Source organism: Sarcophilus harrisii, chromosome 3, assembly GCF_902635505.1.
Source record: "Sarcophilus harrisii chromosome 3, mSarHar1.11, whole genome shotgun sequence".
Classification (NCBI taxonomy): Eukaryota; Metazoa; Chordata; class Mammalia; order Dasyuromorphia; family Dasyuridae; genus Sarcophilus; species Sarcophilus harrisii.
The window spans coordinates 401,871,719-401,885,935 of NC_045428.1; the positions used below are offsets into that span (position 1 = coordinate 401,871,719).

The following is a 14,217-nucleotide window of genomic DNA, read 5'->3' on the forward strand; positions in this document are numbered from 1 at the left end:
AAAGAGTTGCAAGAAGAAATATATAGCAAAATTATATTAGTGGAGAATTTCAATCTCCGCTCTATTTTAACTAGATAAATCTAATGACAAAATAAACAAGAAAGAAGTTAAGGAGCTAAATAGAATTTTAGAAAAGTTAGGTAAAATAGACCTTTGGAGAAATTTTAATGGAAATAGAAAGGAATATACCTTTTTCCTCAAAGGTACAAGGCACTTAACACAAAAACTGATCATGTATTAGGGCATAAAAATTGGGGCATGAGATATAATCAAATACAGAAAGGCAGATATAGTAAATGGTTCCTTTTCAGCTCATGATGCAATAAAAATTATGTATAATAAAAGATCATGAAAAAAAATAGACCAAAAATTAATGATCTGATCCTAAATTTTGAGTGAGTCAAACAACAAATCATAGAAACAATAGATAATTTCATCCAAAAGAATGACAATAATGAGGTAACATACCAAAACTCATGAGATACAGCCAAAGCAGTTCTTTGGGGAAATTTTATACCTCTAAATTTTTACATGAATAAAATAGAGAAAGAGAAAATCAAGAAATTTAGTATTGAGAAAGGAGGACAGAAATGGATTGGTGATTATGGTGGGAAAAGATCCAAGTGAAGATTTATTTAGAAGTGGCTTTTAACCATATTCATAAAGGCAGTACAAAAGAGCCACTGGAGAGGGGAAGATAATTGTTGAATATGGAAAAAGAATGGAATCAAAGATACCAGTAAAGAGATAGGTCTTAGTAAGTTCTATAACCTCTTCATATGAGAGAGGAGAAAGAATAGATGATGAGTCTTGGCAGCTTTGGGAACTACAGAAATGAAGGGAATATTTATTGGATGGCCTTGATCTTCTCATCCTTCATGTTGATCCTGTCTTGATCTACCTCTAATCTTTAAACTAAACCTGCCTTCTGTCCCCTTACAAAGCCTTCTTGTGGAAACATATTATTTTTCATCAAAATAGAAATGTTATGAAATCATGTTTTCTCTTGTATAAAAATCTCTGAAGAGGACAAATAAACAGAATCAAACACTCCCCAGACTCACTTCTCTAAATAGGGAAAAAAGTGGGGGGAAATAAGAAAGAAACTTCTTCCCTCTCACCTGTTCAGCCCATAGTGTGGTTGAATTGTGATCTTCATCCTCTAGATACAGAAGATAAGAATGACAGAAAAGAACAGCATAAAGAGTGGACCCTAAACTAGTCTCACCAGTTTATTTTTATTAAAACTTTATTTTCAAAACATATACATAGATAATTTTCAACATTCATCCTTACAAAACTTTGTGTTCCAAAATTTTCCCATTCTTTCCCCCACCCTCTCCCCTGAACAGCAAATAATCCAATATATATTAAACATATGTAATTCTTCTATACATATTTCCACACTTATCATGCTGCACAAGAAAAATCAGATCAAAAAGGAAAAAAATGAAGAAAATGAGAAACACAATGCAAGCAAACAACAGCACAAAGAGTATTGTGATCCACACTCAGTCCTCACAATTTTTTTCTCTGGGTGCAGATGGCTCTCTTCATCACAAAACCATTGGAACTGGTCTGAATCATCTCCTTGTTGAAAAGAGCCATGTCCATCAGAATTAATCATCATATAGTGTTGTTGAAGTATATAATGATCTCCTCCTGCTCGTTTCACTCAGCATCAGTTCATGTAAGTCTCTCCAGGCCTTTCTGAAATCATCCTGTTGGTCATTTCTTACAGAACAGTAATATTCCATAATATTCATATACCACAATTTATTCAGCCATTCTCCAACTGATGGACATCCATTCAGTTTCCAGTTTCTGGCCACTACAAAGAGGGCTGCCACAAATATTCGTGCACATACAGGTCCCTTTCCCTCCTTTATGATCTCTTGGGATATAAGCCCAGTAGAGATACTGCTGGATCAAAGGGGATGCACAGTATGCACAGTAAGCCCTTTGGGCATCGTTCCAGATTGCTCTCCAGAATGACTGAATTAGTTTACAACTCCATCAACAAGGTGTATGAGTGTATGGATGCATGTGGTGTGTGGTCTGAGAAGAGACCAGTGCAAAGGAAGGGAGTGCAAGGGGCCATCCAATCTGATTCACCATGATGAACACAGTTATGCTGTGGGCAAACATGCTGTTTGTCTTCTCACTGATGCTGGCACTGACCTTTGGCTACTTCATCACCACTGGCTGCATGTCTCCTGAATTATGCTAAAAAAAATATAGAAAACGTCATGGGACCTAGAAAATGAAGTGATCTGGGATTCATTACATTTAATGTAACCACTGATCTAGAGAATATATTTGATTGAAATGTAAAGCATTCACTTCTATATTTATCTGCAGAATATCCAATAAAAAATAATTCTCTGAACTAAGTTGTCCTTTGGGATGAGATTGTTCTGAGAGGTGATAATCCAAAGCTGCTGCTGAATGATGTGAAGTCAAAATATACATATTTTTTGACAATGGAATGTTGTACCAAATGCTAGAATTCTACCTCTTGTGATAGGATCAGGATATGTCTCTATTCCATTCCCAAATACATTTGAAATAATAAAGAATTATTAAATTATTATTCTAAGTTTGAGCAACACATTTTTGTACTTAATGGATTTTATCTCATTTACCCCATCCATTTTCTTTTTTCTGTCCCCTCTTCTTTGGTCCTGAAAACAAGAGATAAATTGCTTTTAGTTGTAACTTTTACAAAGAAATTAGGTTTCTTTCTTTCTTTCTTTCTTTCTTTCTTTCTTTCTTTCTTTCTTTCTTTCTTTCTTTCTTTCTTTCTTTCACAAACCAAGATTGAAAAACATAACTGAGGGCATCTAGGTGATGCAGAGAATAGAGGACCAGCCCTTAAGTCAGAACACTTAAGTCAGGACAATCTGGTCTCATACACTTAACACTTCATATCTGTGTGACCCTGGACAAATCATTTAACCCCAATTGCCTCAGCAAAAAAAAAAAAAAAAAAGAAAAGAAAAAGAAAAGAAAGAAAGAAAAACATAACTGAAAGAGAAAGTAAATGGGTGACAAAAATTATTTTGATTGACCACCTGAATGAAATATTACCTTTCTTATTAACAAATGTTGAAAAACCCTCAGTCTTGATTTGTAAAATATGTTTAAAGTATTCTTTGCATTTCTATTATTCTTATAGAGTGAAGAATATAAAGGATAGTTAAAACTTTCCTTTTTCTTTCTTTTTTCTTTCTTTCTTTTATTTTTTTTACAAATAGATAATCAGCAATTTTTCCATTTAAAGGCTAAATATCTTCTTATATGCTGTAAATCAATCTGTAACAAAACTTTTTTAAAGCCTCTTAAGTGACCCAAATGTGTGTCTTTTAAATGCTTTTTTTTTTTTAAACTTTCCTTCCTGTGATCTCTTTATATAACTTCAACAGAGATTTGAAGATTTCAACATGGTTCCCCCCCCCCCTTTATAATAAGTCTGTCCTGGTGAGTATGCCTAGTATCACTGAAAGGGGATTCTTTAAGGTTCTACTGTAGAACTACACTTTGAATCTAACAGTGTGAAAATAGTACCATCTTGAGACAGCTAACAGGCCAGTCTATGGAGCCATATCTAGTCATCATGTTTATTACTCTGGATGCTCTGATACCTAATTATTATGTCATCTGGTGAGAGGGAAGGAGTGATTGTTTGTTTTTTTTTTTTTTTTTTTAATTTAATAGCCTTTTATTTACAGGATATATACATGGGTAACTTTACAGCATTAACAATTGCCAAACCTCTTGTTCCAATTTTTCACCTCTTACCCCCACCCCTCCTAAATGGCAGGATGACCAGTAGATGTTAAATATATTAAAATATAACTTAGATACACAATAAGTATACATGACCAAAACATTATTTTGCTGTACAAAAGAATCAGACTCTGAATTATTGTACAATTAGCTTGTGAAGGAAATCAAAAATGCAGGTGTGCATAAATATAGGGATTAGAATTCAATGTAATGGTTTTTAGTCATCTCCCAGAGTTCTTTTTCTGGGTATAGCTAGTTCAGTTCATTACTGCTCCATTAGAAATGATTTGGTTGATCTCGTTGCTGAGGATGGCCTGATCCATCAGAACTGGTCATCATCTAGTATTGTTGTTGAAGTATATAATGATCTCCTGGTCCTGCTCATTTCACTCAGCATCAGTTCGTGTAAGTCTCTCAGGCCTTTCTGAAATCATCCTGTTGGTCATTTCTTACAGAACAGTAATATTCCATAATTTTCATATACCACAATTTATTCAGCCATTCTCCAACTGATGGACATCCATTCAGTTTCCAGTTTCTAGCCACTACAAAAGGGCTGCCACAAACATTCGTGCACATACAGGTCCCTTTCCTTCTTTATAATCTCTTTGGGATATAATCCAGTAGTAACACTGCTGGATCAAAGGGTATGCACAGTTTGATAACTTTTTGAGCATAGTTCCAAACTACTCTCCAAAATGGTTGGATTCGTTCACAACTCCACCAACAATGAATCAATGTCCCAGTTTTCCCACATCCCTCCAACAATCATCATTATTTTTTCCTGTCATCTTAGCCAATCTGACAGGTGTGTAGTGGTATCTTAGAGTTGTCTTAATTTGCATTTCTCTGATTAATAATGACTTGGAGCATCTTTTCATATGACTAGAAATAGTTTCAATTTCTTCATCTGAGAATTATCTGTTTATATCCTTTGACCATTTTTCAATTGGAGAATGGCTTGATTTTTTATAAATTAGAGTTAATTCTCTATATATTTTGGAAATGAGGCCTTTATCAGAACCTTTGACTGTAAAAATATTTTCCCAGTTTATTGCTTCCCTTCTAATCTTGTCTGCATTAGTTTTGTTTGTACAAAAACTTTTCAGTTTGGTATAATCGAAATTTTCTATTTTGTGATCAGTAATGATCTCTAGTTCTGCTTTGGTCATAAAGACCGGGAAGGAGTGATTGTTGATAATATCTCAAGAATTTATTTATTGGCATTTTAAACATTTTTGTATTGTGAAAATTGGAGAGTTAAAAGGAACCTCATAGGCACAGATGAATTCATTTGAATGTTCAATTATAAACAGACTACAATTAGATATAGTTAGCATACATACTCACCTTCATTTAGTGCAAATCAAATAGAGGTACAGCAGGTAACAAAATTTTAATTAGCATTAAACTTTTTTACAAATTGGCCTTACACATGGAAAATGGGAAACCAGAGAACAACTTACCCTCAAAAGTACGTTTAACTTAATATAGTGATTATGCAATCACTATGCATAATTGGCAACAATCAAATGGCTAATTCTTTGTTAAGAATTATTCAGATTACCTAACAAAAATTATGTTTCATCTCAGTCATAATGATCACATTTTTATAAATGCAAATTTAACAAGTTGCTATTATGATTAATAACAAATTTAACAGATTACTGGTATGATTAATATTATAACCACTTATAAATCCTAGTCTTGAACTATTGACAGAATTCATCAGGATTGAATTTCACTTCTCTAAGCTTCAAGGGAAAAAAATAAGATAAATGTTTCCAGTGTGTGTTTGTGGCAGAGAGTTCCTTTTAGCACAAGGAATACTGCTTAAGAAAACAGCCCATTGGATAGGGAACACTATTAGGAAGGATAACCTATTCTGATCCAGCTTTTCCTTGTCCAGTAGCAAAGTAATTATCTTTTAGATTCTCCCAGGTCTTGCAAATTTAAATCTCTTTAGTTAATATGGACTAATATCAACTTGGAAACTTAGAGTCTAGGCAGACACTGAAATTAATTGGGCTCAAAGAATAAGGGCATGACCTGATTTTACAAAGAAAGCAATGGTATCCAATAAATGGTATCCAATAAACTTATTGTTTATCCAATATCTTATTTGAGCTAAAGACCTCAGTTCACATTGGGTGAGTTTGATGAAGATGAAAACTAAGATTGATCTAATACAATTTGTTTACTTGATATGTAAGTATAGTAACACCCCATTTAACCTGGAAAGTTTGACCATGGAGCAATTTGGTTAATTGATTAGTAGTCTATTTGTACAATGAATTTACTCAAGGCAAGGATATTCCAGTTTCTGAATAAAGGGCTTGTATGCCAGGAAAATTTTTGAGGGGTACAATCCTATTGGTTAATTAGTTAATCAGTTAATCAGCCACCAGATCAATTTTAATGTTAAAATTGTCTTTGAAAGAGGTTTCATTTTAAAAAAAAATAGAAAAATCAACTTGTCACTGACTTTTAAGTAAAACTGCACATAGAGTGAATAAACATTTCAGAAATTCATGAAAAATGATTTTGAAAAATAAAGTTTAAATCAAAAAGTCCTGAAAAAACTGTAGGCACTTGGAAGGCACTTGGTAAAGACTGTGTTGTGATTAAAAAAAAAAAAAAAAAAAAAAGGCTGTGATAAAAACCTAAAGCTTCAGACTGCCTCAGTTTTAGTTAATAATATGTTAAAAGGTAAATCCAAATTTCTCTTTAATCAAAATTACAGTCACTGTAGTGACAATGTTAGGTTAAAATGCAAGAATACATTAAATGTTCTTTGGGTATAAGTTAAATAAAATTTCATCAAACTAAATTGTACTCTCTTATAGTATTTTCCTGTACTTGCTGTGGGTCTTCCCAATCTGTAGACAAGCCTGAATTTGGTTCCTTTAGTTTGTGGCTCTTGAGAGTTAGTATTACCACAGTAATTAAAGTGGCTTAACCAGAAGATTGCAGTCAGATACATTTAGGTGCAAATTTTGAGTCGCAGAAGGCTGCACAGCTTTCTGCCTGAAACTTGTAGTTTAATATGATGGAGTTTGCTTGAAGGTTCCACTTCCTTGTGTGGATGCTAGTTAACCAGATTGTTACTGTGCATTAATTTAAAATGAAGTGAAATTCTTGGTGTGGTGAAAAGTCATAAGCTGGGAACTCTGGCAATGTTGGTAGTAACCAGACTTGTGCCCATACATTTCTACCTTGTTTACATGACAACATAAAACTTTTTTTTTAAGTTCTTTTTTTTTAAATAATAACTTTTTATTTTTCCTAATATATGCAAAGATAGTTTTCAGCATTTACCTTTGCAAAATCTTATGTTCCAAATATTTCTCCCTCCCTCCCTACTTCCTCTTTCCTTGAGATGGCAAACAATCCAATAAAGGTTAAACACATGAAATTCTTCTAAACATATATGAAGTAGTTTTTGTGGTGACTACCAATAGCTTAGAGACAATTTTTTTTTAAAAAGTTGCATTTTGTTCAATGAAGTTTGAGCAATTGTTCATTTAATAAAGATTTCATGAGGAAAACAATGGACTACTAAAGGCATAATTAGTGATGAGTGATTAATTTTCTTAATTGTAATAAATATTCAGCATTTTTATTAATAACATGGTTTGCAGAGGAAAAATGATGAAAAAACAAGAGTCCCATACCTACTAAATGTCAGTGGAGAAATGTGAACCCAAGTCTTCCGGACTGGGAGATGGTGGGGTCATTATGGTATACTGTCTCCAGAGGCAATCTGAAAAACTATCCTCATTGTACAAATTCAGAAATTAAGACCTAGTAAAGGCAAATTACTTTCCCAAGGTCACAAAGCTAGTTGGTGGCAAAGCCAAAAGGGTACAGTTAAGGATTCCTTATTCCTATTTTAGTGCTCTTTCCATTGCATCCAACTATGTCTGTAATTGGATTATTCTTGGAATTTTTGAAGGATTTTTTTGTTGAATTGTTGTTGTCTTAAATTTTAAAGTACATGCCTAATGTTCTGAGAGTGCTGCTGCCAAAAAAAAAAATAATAATAATAAATTCTTAAAATCTGCCATAGTGATTTCCAAATATTTTGGGACCTCTTTCTATTGTCAAACCTTTTTCATAGGCCTTCCTACATGATAGTAGTTATATTTTTAGTATTTATTGATTGTGAAACTGACTGAAACCCACAATGAGTTCGTTAAAATTGTAAAATGGATTTATATTTTGTTCATTGCAATGTCATCTATGCACATTTTAAAAATTGTAATGATTATATTATCTGAGGGGAAGTTAGGTGGTTCAGGGGATAGAGCTCCAGGTCTAGAGTCAAGAAGCCTCATCTTTGTGAGTTTGAATATGGCCTCAGACACGTAATAGCTCTGGGATCTGGAGCAAGACATTTAATTTCTGTTTGCCTCCCTTTCCTTTTCTGTAAAAAGGATATGATATTAATAATACCTACTTCCCAGAGTTATTGTTTAATATGGGCATTCTGCTATAGGGCAACAAGATGACATAGTGGATAGAGCATCAAGCATAGAATTAGAAAGACCTGAGTTCTAATATGGCCTCAGACACTTACTAGCTGTGTGATTCTGGGCAAGTTACCCAACCCTGTTTGCCTCAGTTGACTCATCTGTAAAATGAGACAGAGAAGCAAATGGTAAACCTCTCTAATATCTCTGCCAAGAAAACCCCAAATGGAGTGAGAATCAGACATACTGAAAACTGATTCAACAATATATTATAAGAGCTATCACTTCTTTAGGCTATACTTAATATTTACTTATGTATGAATTCACTTGTGGACTCATGACCCCCAGGTGTATGTAGTCAGGGAACACATGATAGGAGTCATTGGTCTGAATGATAAGCTGCCTCACTTTGCCCTCTGCTAAAACATTTTTCTACTTAACCAATCTAATCTAATAAAAAGTAACCTAAGTTCTCTAAACACTTTTAAAATGTACATTTAGGGAGAAAAAAGCATAACTTAACAGTCTTTATCTTATGTCAATAAAATATTTAGCTAGATAAGTGACTACTTATTGCTTGACTGAACAAATCACTTAACCTTTGGGGCAAGTTTCTTGAACTACTATAGATAATTCTTGTTGCTGTTCAATCATATCTGACTTTCTGTCCCCATTTGGGGAGCAGTTTGCCATTTCTTTCTCTAGCTCATTTTACAGATGAGGAAACTGAGTCAAGCAGCTAGGAAGTGTCTGAGACTGGTTTTGAATTCACAGATGTGAGTCTCCCTGACTCCAGAGTGAACACTTTTTCCATTATGCAATCCTTCTACCTCTAATCCTATGAAGCTAAGACTTGTCACTAGACAGATAATCAGTCTGATGATATTTGGGATTCCAGATACAAATAGACACAAAAAGAAAAAATTGCTTCTACCAGTTTGCTTTCTATTGTTATTATTGCTGTGGTTTGCTTTTATTCTGGAGGTGGACTATGACTTCAGGGAGGTGATGGCTTGCAAGTGAATTAAATTTAAGTGAGGGAAGGCTTTCTCCTTCAGAACCATCTGAAGCTGCCAGATATAGATCTGGATGACTGGAGATGACCCTGGAAGCAATGGGAGACCTTGGCTTTCTTAAGCTAAAGTCTTCAGCAGGTCTCAGGATAAGGCTTTGTTGATTAAGGCCATATGCATTTAGTGACTAAAGCTAGATAGCAATTGGTGATGGAAGACAATACATAAAATGGAGCTCTAATAGGAGAAAGGGGGAAGGTTCTCATAATGGAGCAAGGTGGAAAAAAGTAGTGCATTACTCTTTGATCCAATAGTGTCTCCTGGGTCTGTATCCTAAAAAAATCATTAGAAAGGGAAATGGACCCATATGCACAAAAATATTTGTAGCAGCCCTTTTTGTAGTGGCAAGGAGTTGGAAACTGAGTGAATGCCCATCAGTTGGAGAATGACTAAATAAGTTATGGAATATGAATGTTATGGAATATTATTGTTCTATAAGAAATGATCAGCAGGATGACATTAGAAACATCTGGAGAGACTTACATGAACTGATGCTAAGTGACATGAATAAAAACCAAGAGAACATTGGACACAGCAACAACAAGATTATGTGATGATCAGTTCTGATGGATGTGGCTCTTTTCAACAATGAGATGAGTCAAATTAATTTTAATAGACCTCGGATGGAAAGTGCTATCCATATCCAGAGAGAGGACTATGGAAACTGAATATGGATCAAAACATAGTGTTTTTATATTTTTGTTTGTTTGTTTTTCTTTCTCATGATTTTTTCCCCTTTTGGTCTGATTTTTCTTGTGTTACACGACAAATATGAAAATAAGAACAATAACAACAACAATTAAAAAAAAAAAACGATGAGAGTAAGAGGAGGAAAAGGATGCTCAGGTGAAAAGGGATGATTTCTTGAATTCTGGCTTTCCAACTTCCTGTGATTGGCTGGATTTCTGCAGCTTCACATGGGAGGAAGGGTAGCTAGGTGGAAGAGTGGCTAAGGCGCCAATCTTGGAGTCAGGAAAACCTGAATTTAAATTCAGTCTCTTACTACCTGTGTGACACCAGCAAGTCCCTTAACACTATTTTTCTCAGTTCTCTCATCTTCAAAATAATCTGGAGAAGGGAATGCAAACTACTGCAGAGTCTTTGCCAAGAAATGGGGTCACAAAGAGACAGATACAACTGAAATGACTGAACCACCTGGGCCCCCTAACTTCTCCCTGCCCATCTAACTTTAACCATCAGTGGTTCTGCTAACCGCTAACCTGTTGTGATTCAACAGGAAGGCTCAGATGTTGGACAAGTTCCAATTCTTTTCTAATAGTTATAGAGCCACTCTACTGGGTGGAAACACCTTGGGGAGCCCCAGACTTTCTATCTTTCTCAGAAGGTTAATGTCCTTTCAGAACTCTGCCTTCTTCTGGGCAGCTGCTCTATCCTGTCAGTCTACAGGGTGTGCTTGGTGGGAATTTTTCCAACTAGAATTAACTCTCAAGCCTTTCCCTCCTGACCAAACCCTGCTTGGTTCCTGTACCTGTATTATTTTACTGAGCCCTAAATCACCGTAACTCTGGGAAAATGGAGTTACCTCCCAACAGGCTCAAATACAAAGTGTTTTAGTTTTTGCACAGATTCAACAAAACAAAGCATAATAAAACATCACAAAACTGTGGGCTTACAGCTTCTCTTAGACCCAAGAATTCATCATGGGTGTGTTTCAGAGGAAATAACTTGGTTTATCTTTCTTTGAGCCAGCAAAGGAGTATAAGAAACATAGCATAGCCCCCAAATGATGCTCTCATGTCTCTCTCTGACCCTGGAGTATTTAATTATTATTTCTAAGGACTGAGAGATATATCTCCTATTAAGTTTATATGTTAAATGAATATAAACATATACATGTATACATATACATGTTTATGTGTGTATATACAGGTCAGTGTATAAGTATGTATGTATACAGTATACAATATACTGGGTAGCACACTGGATAGAGTAATAGTGTTGACAACAGGAAGTCCTGAGTTCAAATTCAATAAATCACTTAAGCTCTGTTTGTCTTTGTTGTTGTTGTTGTTGTTTTTTTTTTTTTTTTTAATATGGAAAGGGGAAAAATAATAGCACCCACCTCCCAGGGTTGTTGTGAAGATCAATGAGAGGATATTTGTACTATATAAGTGCTACTTATTATTATTGTTATTATTATTCCCTGTGTTGTTCTAAGTCCTCAAGTCTGCCTGCATAGTCATCCTCTTACTCTCTACTATCCATCTCAGGCTCCACCGTTCTGACCAAAGGAGGAAGAGCTGAGGAGAAAGAGCTCTGTATAGTCCCTCAGCTTTTACCCTTAAGACAAGTCCCTGATGTGTTTCTGCTCTTTAAGGTTTCCTTGGGGAACTGACTACATCTCTCAGTCTGTCCAGCTAATAAATTCAACAAATCATTCAATAAACCAGCTACTATGTGAAAGATGCTGTAGTAGTAATTGGGAACACAAAGGCATAAAAACAACAACCACCAAAACACACTATAGTCCCAGCCTTCAGGGAGCCTACATTCTACTAAAGGGCACAACTCATAGACAGATGCGGAGATACAGGTTAGTTTTAAAAAGGAGAGAGCATGAGAAATTAGGGGAATTAGGAAAGGTCTTCTAGTAGTCAGAGAAACAGAGAGGGGGAATTAAGTATCTAGGCAAAACCAAATGGTAAAAAGTAAGGGAATGCAAGAGTTGTTCTTGTCCTCCTCCTCCTCTTCTTCCTCCCCTTCCTTTTCCTCCTCCTCCTTCTCTTCCCCCTTCCTCCCTTTTCTTCTCTTTCTCTTTTTCCTCCTGCTCTTCCTCTTTCTTCTCTTCCTCCTCCTTCTCCTCCTCTTTGTCCTTCTACAAACACACACAATTTGGCAACTTGAAGCCCAGAATCCTGACAGAGACAGGTAAGTGTCCAATGAAGCATCTCTACAGGATGGTATTCTCTGAGTTTGTGAATCTTGAGTTGAGCAAGGGCTGGACATCCAAAATAGATTTCTTCAGAGTTATTTTCCCTTATTCAGCTCCACACGGGAGCACTGGTTAGAGTGCTAGACCTGGAATTAGGAAGCCGTCAGGTCAAACCTAGCCTCAGACACTTAACTAGCTAGGCGATGCTGAGCAAGTCAATTATGTGCCAGACGCTATCTTAAATGCTAAGGGTACAAATAAAGGGGGTGGAGAACCCTACTTTCAAGAAGCTCTTGGGGGGGGAGACAACAAGCAAAAAAAAAATGTACATTTAATTTATCTACAATGTAAAAGGATGGTAACCTCTTAAGAGAAGAGATAGGAGAAGAGAAGGGTGGAGTAGAGTAAGTGTGGTGGGAAGGAAGACTGAGAAAGGTTTCCTGAAAAAGGCTGAATCTAAAGACTTTGAGTTCAAATGTGAATCAAGCTTTTTTGACCTTAAACAGCTCACTCTATCTCAGATCTTACTTCCTCATTTACAAAATGAAGATAATGGATAGAAATAAAGTAAAAGTAGATCTATTTCATTTTTGTTCAGACAGCTAATGGATAGAACACTAGGCCTAGTGCGAGGACTATAAAAGTTCAAATCCTGCCTCAGATATACCTGTATAATCCTAGATAAGTCATTTACCCTCTACTGATCTCAGCCTCAGTCAAACTGAGACCAGTTGAAGATCTTTATTCAAAAAGGCCAAGGTCTCCCATTGCATCCAGGGCCATTTCCATTTGTCTTGATTTTTCTCATCAATAAAATGGAGATGATAATAGTTCCTAATTCATAGAGCAACTAAGGTGGCACAGTGAGCACTGGACTGGGAATCAGGAAGATTAATTTTCATGAGTTCAAATCCAGTCTCAAACACTTATTAGCTGTATGACTGAGCAAATCACTTAACCCTGTTTGCCTCAGTTCCTCTTCTGTAAAAATGAACTGGAGAAGTGAAAAAGCAAGTACTCCAATATCTTTGCCAAGAAAATCTCAAAATGAAGTCAGGAAGAGTCAGATACTACTGGAATGACAACAATAATTCTTTAAGTGTTGTGAAAACAAAATGAAAAAATGTGACGTACTTTATGAATCTTAAAGTTTTTTTATATAAATGTTAGTTATTATTAGTCTTTGTAGTACCTAGCATGGTGCCCGGCACACAGTAGGAGATTAATAGATGCTTGTTGATTGATTAGACTAGACTTTTCAGCTCTAAATCTATGTATGATCCCATATTCCCAGAAATGTTGATAGCAGAGAAGCCTAGAGCTAAAGAACTGATTCGCTACCAATCCTGATCATTTAAAAATAACAAAATTAATAATAATAGTAAAATATTAAAATGATGATGCAAATCAAAAAAACAGACAAAATTTAGTAGCTGTTTATACAGTTTTTTCAAGACAATCTCTATCACATAAAAGAGAGTGTAACTCTATCGTGTTAGTGTTATCGTAGTCAATGAAATTTTGTAATAACATTTTCCAAGAGAAAAAATATTAAACTAGTGGGCAATTAAATTTTTCTTCCATTTCATATACATGCTGATCTAACTTAAACACTGAAGTTCCTTCTTCCTTACAAAAAAAAAAAAGAAAAGAAAGAAAAAAGAAATTCTTTGAACAATTATAGGTCACATACTCTCTCATAGACACCTTACCACAAATGTTAAAGTTTGTGATAATGATCTTTTCAGAATCTTTATTTCATGATAGTTAAACCATATAGTATGTTTTAGGTATTCTATTTTGATAGCATCCTAAGTTTTCAATGACTGTGTCTTCCAATAATGAACTGATTGAAGCTGCACATCAAGTTCTTCAAGAAATATTCATGAAGTTTATCAAAAGACTCTCTTTCAGGTTCAAGTTAAACCAAAAAAGATACAAGCAAAAAGCTCTCATCATCTCTCTCTAGCCACCCTTGGAAACTTAGCAC

The 14,217-nt window shown here is 35.1% G+C and overlaps 1 pseudogene; it reads left to right on the forward strand.

Annotated features, from left to right (window-relative positions):
• The first annotated feature begins 1,909 nt into the window (after positions 1 to 1,909).
• Positions 1,910 to 2,586, forward strand: LOC100928444 (annotated as a pseudogene).
• The last annotated feature ends 11,631 nt before the right edge of the window (positions 2,587 to 14,217 follow it).